The sequence below is a fragment of the Henckelia pumila genome, unplaced genomic scaffold (genome assembly GCF_033568475.1).
Source record: "Henckelia pumila isolate YLH828 unplaced genomic scaffold, ASM3356847v2 CTG_498, whole genome shotgun sequence".
NCBI lineage: Eukaryota > Viridiplantae > Streptophyta > Magnoliopsida > Lamiales > Gesneriaceae > Henckelia > Henckelia pumila.
The window spans coordinates 27111-35639 of NW_027331848.1; positions in this window are offsets into that span (position 1 = coordinate 27111).

The window sequence follows — 8529 nt, forward strand, 5'->3', positions numbered from 1 at the left end:
CGAGGGCACGGTGTAGGCCTTCCACTCGCCGATTTCTGAGAAGAACACTACAAATTTAGACTCTCTCTCCAGATAAGTCACTACGGTGTAACTTGTGACGACTCCATCTTTCATTTGAGACAGGAATCCCCAGCAATTTATCCAGTGAAACTCTTTAGCGAATTGCTGGGGAAGGGCGAAACACTGCTTGGTGACGGGGTTGCATACGCCCAAATACGAATGCTGTTCATTAGTTTCAGGATCCAACGCAATACAGCTACACAAAACCAACCCGTTGCTCACTCCCTTTATTATATAGGAACCCATTTCTAGTTCCGCATTGGCGGAATTATTCGGGGTTGAACATCTAGATCTCCAGAATGCAAGTCCATCAGCAGCTGGTGCTCCTCAACACCGTTACGTTTGCAACACACGTATGCCATAGGAGACACGAAGCCCCAATGAGGCGATATTGATTCCCGACAAGCATATTTACCAATGAAATACGGGCAAGAAATCAGCCCAAGCCATTGTTTGCACACCACTTTAAACCTATATAACGCCACTACCGGAAGTCTGAGAAGAACCTCCGTCAAAAGCCACTCCGGAACATCATCAGTACCGATGTTTTCCATTACTCAGACCAGTGGAATTCGGAAACTGAAATACAAATAATATGATATTATGAGCCAAATTAGATGAGAAAATTTGACTAGCTTTTAATAGACGTGCGGTAGTATAAAACATCCTCATAAATTTTCTTTATATCCCATGTACAAAAATCCCATAAAATGTGCTTTCAAAAAAAAAAAAATCCCATAACATGCCCAGAAACTTTTATTTATTTTTGTAATTTTGATAATCAAAAGCTGTAATTTTGATAATCAAAAGCTCATAAAATAACATATAGAATGTAACATGTTATAAACGTACGGCTTAAAATAAGTTTTAATCACATTAACATAACATGTAATTAAACCAAAACTTAATACTTATTATATACATATATCCTCCGCAAAGTAAAACATAATAAAATTTGTAAGATACTGATCATATAAATATAACCTAATTCATTATTGATAACACAAAATTGTGGATATTATTAAAACAAACAAACAAATCATCCGACTGTGGTGATAAAAATTATTAACCATTCTTCAATGATCAAAATCTATTTATCACCATTCAAAGCGACACTTAATTCTACCACAGATAATTTTTTTGCCTCTTCTGGATTAAAAATTATAAACTCCTAAAGTTAATTGAATTCATGGACCGGAGTGTTACCTGCTACTTTTATTCTACGAATTGGATTGAATACGCAATAGATATATTGCAATTTTTTATATAAAAATCCAACTACGATCGTTGATTCATACATACAACAATCACATACAACTGTTATTAATCATAAATTCATAAAAATAAATAAAATTTTACCGCAGAACTAGAGTCGTTGATGGATCATAAGGCTTGTCGTCTCAAAACAGCCGGTGTTAGACAATTATATTTATGATAAGGTCAATAAAAATTCGACTCTACTTTAATTATAAATAAATAGTACTCTCGTGCACGTGTTGTGTGTTTGTAAAATAATGTTTTTTTTTTTAAAAAAAAAGATTAAAAAAGTAATTGTGTAATTAAAAATACAAAAAGATAGTGTTTTCATAAATAAATAGTCACGAAAACGAAACCAATCATCAATTTTAAAGGTATGTGATATTTTCCTATAAATAAAAAGACACCAAAATTTTACTAAGTTAATTTCATTTTGATAAATAAATAAACATCTAATGGTTAAGAAAATTAAAGGTTGTATAAAATGACTGATTTTTTGTGTAATAATTTTGGTTTTGTTATGAATTAAATTATGATATAATAACAACGTAGTAAGATATAATAAGATTTCCGTGGCTATATGTTGACTCTCAATTATGTAAATTTTTTGGCTTTTCGGAAGAAGGAATCTTCCGAAAATTTTTAACCTCACGAGCTCTCGCTAATTGAAGGAATTAGTGGAGTAAAGAAAGTGACGTGAGTATCACACAATATCATGGCGAAGATTTTATTTAATATCTGTAAGATTCCGAAAATTCACTTCTCCTCAATTCTCACGTGTTCTAGGGTTTAAAACTTATATATACAACTATAATAATATTATATATATATATATATATATATATTGCTATAATAATTTTTTTTTTCCAATAACAGAGTGAGAGTCAAAAACTCCTGTATGCATTAGTTATTGTTTATCATATTTCCTACCAAAAAAAAATCTCCTCAAATATTTCTTCGCTTTCCTTTATTCAAGGGGGTAGACACGTACATGATGCAAGATTATTATTACTAGCGACAGAAGCACACACAGTTGCGTGTGTGATATAATATATGATATTTTATGATTTTTATTTATGAAATAATATATTATTTAGTATTTGAAAATTAGTTATTAGAAAGATAATATAAATTTAATATATTACTATATTCAAAAAGGTAGAAGAGAAAAAGTGGACCAAAATGTGGATAAAATGGTAAAATTGGAAGTTATTTTTGGTGTGTCATGACACAACAAAAAACAGTTATTCAAAAACCCTCAACTTTTATATATACTAGCGACGGAGCACACACGTTGCATGTGTAAAATAATAAAGATAATAAAGATATAATTTTCTTAAATAATATATGAATATTTGAGTTGTCAAAGATAATATTTGAATTTTTGAACTTTTGAAAATGGATAAGATGTGGTAGTTATGAGTAAATTTAGTTTTTTTTTTAAGTGTACATGAGTATTTTTTGTAAAAAAACTATTTGATGTCATCAAGTCGGACCACTAAGAGTCTCAACTTTTATAATATAGAAAGAATAGAAAGATAATAGTATAGATCATTACTAATATCTTCTGCACACATTTTCTGTTTCAGCTTTAATTGTGTTTGTACCAGTTTGAATAACTATTTAAATATATAATTCTCGTTATTTTTAAACTAATAAATTCTAATACTATTTGTATTATGAGTAATATAGTCATCTAAAAATTTAAAAGGCAGATAGATAAACAAAATTAAAAAATTTTAAAAAATTTAGATAATGTTACACCAAAAGAGCAAAAGTGGTTACTATGAGGGAAACCAATCCGTTACTATAATTTAATAATAATTCGAATTTATCTGTAAAACGAGGAAAACCAATCTGTTACTATGAGTCAGTTTGGATACAAAAGTTGTAATTTAAAAAAACCCACTTTTAAAAGCATTTAAATAAGTTCAGCTTTTTAAAGTGTTTTTATTTTTATTTTTTTAAAAAAAATAGAAGTCATTTTGACGTTTGAATAAATGTTAAAAAGTTTTTATTTTTATTTTTTCATGTAATTTGAAATAAAAGCCCGAAAACTAGACATTCTATCGTTTGAAAAAACACTTATGTATGTGTTTTTTTTCAAACAACTTCTGTAACCAACAAAATAATTTTTAAGAAAAATGTTTTCTTTTAAAAAAAAGGTTTTATCCCCTTGACTTTTCTAATCAAACAGTATGTGGGTATGATATCACCAATAATGACAATTTGTTATAAACATATTATTATTATAGATGATTATCTTATTAAAGATATGTGATCAAGATAAATATGTAAAGATAATATATGTTGTAATCTTTCTCTATAAATAGAGGTGTTTGAGTTCAATGAAATTTGCATCTGAGTATTGACTCATATGAATTCTCTCTTTTCTCATTAATTCTCTCTACTCATCTCTCTTATTCTCTTATGATTTATAACACGTTATCAGCACGATGTTGTAACCAACTGAGAACGAAAATAATTCTCGTTTTATTGATGCTATTGGAATAGCACAACGTGTTGTCAATTTTGAGAGATATTCATTGGTGTTCTAGAAGTAGCACAAAGAGATATTCATTGGTGCTCTAGAAGTAGCACAAAGAAAATAATTGATATATTGGTGTCCATGAAATATCATGAATATGTTGATGGCTATAAAGTAGCACAACATGATTTTATATTGAGAATTTGAAGAAATTCATGATCATGATATATTGAGAATTTTGAGAGATTCACGATTACAATTTTGATATATCGAAAGATATTCATGAATTCATGATATAATATATTGAATATTGAGATATTCAAGATTAAGATCTGATATAAGATCAAATATATTGAGAATCTAAAGAGATTCCTAGTTATAATATAATATATAGAAAATATGAATAGATTCATGATAAAGATGTAATATATGATTTGGTATATTGAGAAAGTGAAAAAATCATAATTGATATCTGATATGATATCAAACATCTACAAATATCATTAAAGAAATAGATCTCATGTCAAAATATATCAATATTGAAATATTGATAAAAAGATGCAAGAATTGATAATATTCGTGAAGAATATTAATATAAGATCCAAGATTTGAAAATATTCTGGAAGAATATAATTTAATGTTCTTTTGGTTGTTGAGGATCTTATGAATTGGAAAATTTAGTACAATTTCTCAATGAATATCGATATATGATCTAAAATTGTCAATATCCATAAGAAAAGATTATTAAAGATATATGTGAGATATATATATCAAAATATATTGACTTGATATCGATTCAAATCATATATTTGTTCTTAATGCTCTAGAAGAATAATGATCTATTATTTGTCACTATTTTTATGAATAGAGAATTGATGTTCAATGATGAACTGCATAGGCTATTGATTGAAAATTATGAATGTGCGGTAGTAAGATCGCAACACTATCAACCGAAAAAAAAAAAAAAAATGTTAAACCCAATGAATTTGACCATCATCTATATTCAGCAACGATGATGATGGATTGATGATAGCCTATGCATGATGATGTCAATGGGTTGATTTATGACTAACTTCAAGTCATTTTATTTATTTATTGAACTAATTTATTTTTGGTAAATTAAGTTTGTATTTGTTTAAACTAAATTGTGAAAACTCTAGCATGTGTTTTGTTTTGATTCACATAAATTATTTTGATGATATAAAATAAGATCTACAAAATTTGTGAATCTATTCTATTGGTTAATAAATTGCATGAGATGTCACATTAATTGAATATGAAATTTGATGATAATTTTTTTTGATTAAAGAATTTTATAGTTTAAGGATATATTAGGTTGTTAAATCTTTATTCCATAAATTTTGATTATGGATTTTAAATTCTTCAATTTTGATTGTGGATATAAATTTTGGATTTTTTTCAAAATCATTTGATTAAGTTATCATTTTTTAAATGAATGATAAAATATTTTTATAACATGTTATAACTATTTTACATGTAGGAACATAAATTTAATGTGAGATGAAAATTGTTATAGATTGAATGTCATTGTTAAAGGTAAAAGATCTACTTGGTGAATACAAGAATTTTAAAAGGTACGTCCGAGTTCACAATTTCAATTATTTTAATAGCATATATTATTTATATTATTTTGTTCAAGGAAAGACAATTGTGACAATTGTCTAATTAATGTGGTACATTCTTTTAAGTGAATGAGACAGTGTCAATGAATACAATTAATACACTGTAGTTTAATTCTTCAAGGAAGAATATGTCATCTTGTATGAAGCGAGATATGAATCATAAATTCGGCACAAAATATTGAGATATACGTCATGATAATCAAGTATTGTATTAAACATACATCGGTATCTCGTATCACTATCGTACCTAAAGTATGTAAAGAGATTTTATTGATATCTATCAAGCAAGATATAAAAGTTTGTGGAGACCATTGATGTCTATCCAAAATTATTCATCGTATGATGATATAAATTTATGAAAGATCTTAAAGATCGTTTGATTGACGATAAAAAAGATAATGTGCTTGATATTATAAATAGTGATACACAATATTGACGTATGTGTATTTTTGAATCTAGTAGATATTGGTTTGGTTTAAATAGTATATTACAAATCAATATTTTTAGAAGAGCTAAAGAGCACCAGAAGTATCATTGATATAAATACTTTCAGAGTTTGGCATAATTAATTGAATTGAGCATTCAAATTATATATATAGTTGAAAAACTATTGATAGTGTGCAAAGATGTTAATTAATATGCCAAAAGTTCCTGGATCGATAAATATGGATGTTTTTTGAATCGAAGATCCAGAAGATTTTATGAATTCTTATTGGCTTATCAAATTTTATACCACTATCATTAGCTCAAATTGATAGAGAATCCCATATTATCTGGAATAAATAAATAACGTGGGCCCACGAAGCGCAACATGATGTTTGCAAAAATACGTATTGAGAAAAACTTCCAGAATATATATTCAAGACAAGCTTGATCAAAAGAGGATATGCATATCAATTTTATGATTATAAATACATTGGTGTAGTTGATTTATTTTGCCTCCAATCAAATACTAAACCATATTGTGAATAAATTCCTCATAGTTGGGGATATCTGAAATATATATTATGTCAAATGATTATGTATTGAAAGTTAATGTTTGTGCGAGAAATGCACTACATAAATCTCTTGAAGAGATTGTAAATATGTTGGAAATAAATTAGATCTTATGATCAATTATTTGATTAATGAGATTTTATGACGCGAAATTCTCATTTGTTATTCTTGTAAAACAATGTTTCCAACATTGAGGGGGAGTAATTAGAAGCTACAAGAATATTTTTGAGATCGGTTCCAATGAAATATAAAGTGAACATGATGTTCAAAGTTTAAATCTCAAAATACATTATTTGACCTTGTGTATAAGATCATTTATACTATTTAGCTTCATTTATGTTCAAGTTGAACAAAGTATATAAATCGTCTTTAGTGACGAAGAACCCCTTTAAAGAAAATAAGTGAATATCTCAATGTGAAAAGAATAACGGAGGCTGATCATTATAAAAGAATCGATGTCCTGCAGGACCATATCTTATATTACTTGCAAGTAAATGAAAAAGACGCTAGAAGCGTGAACGGCCAGTTATTTCAATGAATCCAATTTGGATTATGTTATTCATGAAGAATAACAAGTATATCAAAATATGAGATTTCACAAATTATTTGGGATCGAAATGATATAATCATTCGTGTGTTTTGCTATTACGCAAAATGATGATTATTTTGAACTACAACTTGTTGAACTTTCAATAACAATGATATGTGCAATATGAGCAAATATTAGCAAAGTTTCTCAAATTATTTCAAGTGGATTATGATAAAATATTTGCACTTATCGTGGATGCACTGATTTGATGGTGATACATATAGAAACATCCTCGAAAGATTCGATGCTCAAAATATTGTTTTTGCCAACTTGAAGAAGAAAAGATATTTTGTCTTGAAGTACCATATATATGGCAAAATCAACATCTGAATAAATTTTTGGCAAAGTAGTGCATAAGATTGAAATATTAAGAGTTAATAATTGAAAGTGATGTTTGCAAGAGGGAGAGCAATTAAAGTTATACTCTTTTTCCCTTGTCTATGATTTTTTCCATGTAGTTTTTCATAACAAGGTTTTTAATGAGACAATTAACAAGTATCAAGAGATGTCGTACTCTTTTTCCTTCATTAGGATTTTGTCCCACTGGGTTTTTGCTAATAAGGTTTTAACGAGGCGCATCCATCGTCCGGAAGATATCCAAAGAAAATATATGTTGTTGTACTCTTTTTCCTTCGTTCAGATTTTTCCCACGGGGTTTTACTGTCAAAGTTTTAACGAGGCAACACTTGAGTCCCGATGAAGTTCTCAGACATACATCTTGCCAAGTGGAGATTTTGAAAAATCGATTACTTGTGCAAATAATCATCTAAGGGGGAGTGTTATAAACATATTATTATTATAAATGATTATCTTATTAAAGATATGTGATCAAGATAAATATGTAAAGATAATATTTGTACAGATTTGCATCTTGTAATCTTTTCCTATAAATAGGGGTGATTGAGTTCAATGAAATTTGCACCTGAGTATTGACTCATATAAATTCTCTCTTCTCTCATGAATTCTCTCTACTCATCTCTCTTATTCTCTTATGATTTATAACACAATTCAAAATTTAATGTAGTCCACAAAATATGAAAAACATCAGTAGCTTTAACAAAAAAATATATAAAGTATCTTTCAATTGAGAAAATACAGCTCAAATCATACAAAAATCAAACTAGATAAACAAGTCAAAATCCAAATATGTGTAGTAAAAAACAATAACTTTAACAAATACATGATTAATTTGAAAAAAAAAACATAAAAAGAATTTTGTCGAGAATTGAGAAAAATTGGATGTCAACTTTAATTGAATAAGTTGTTAACATATTATTATAACTCCAAGCCAAATAATAGCGGTTTGGGCGATACAGTTTAGTGCGGTTCTTAAAAAAAATAACTGCATCATATTATCTATACAATATTATCTATACAATATTATAATGCATGAGGGTGTTAGAGTAACCGTTTTTTGTTATTTTAATGGTTGTACCAAATTACCCCTACTATTATTCATTAAAGATAACATATCACTACCACACTTTCTCACATTC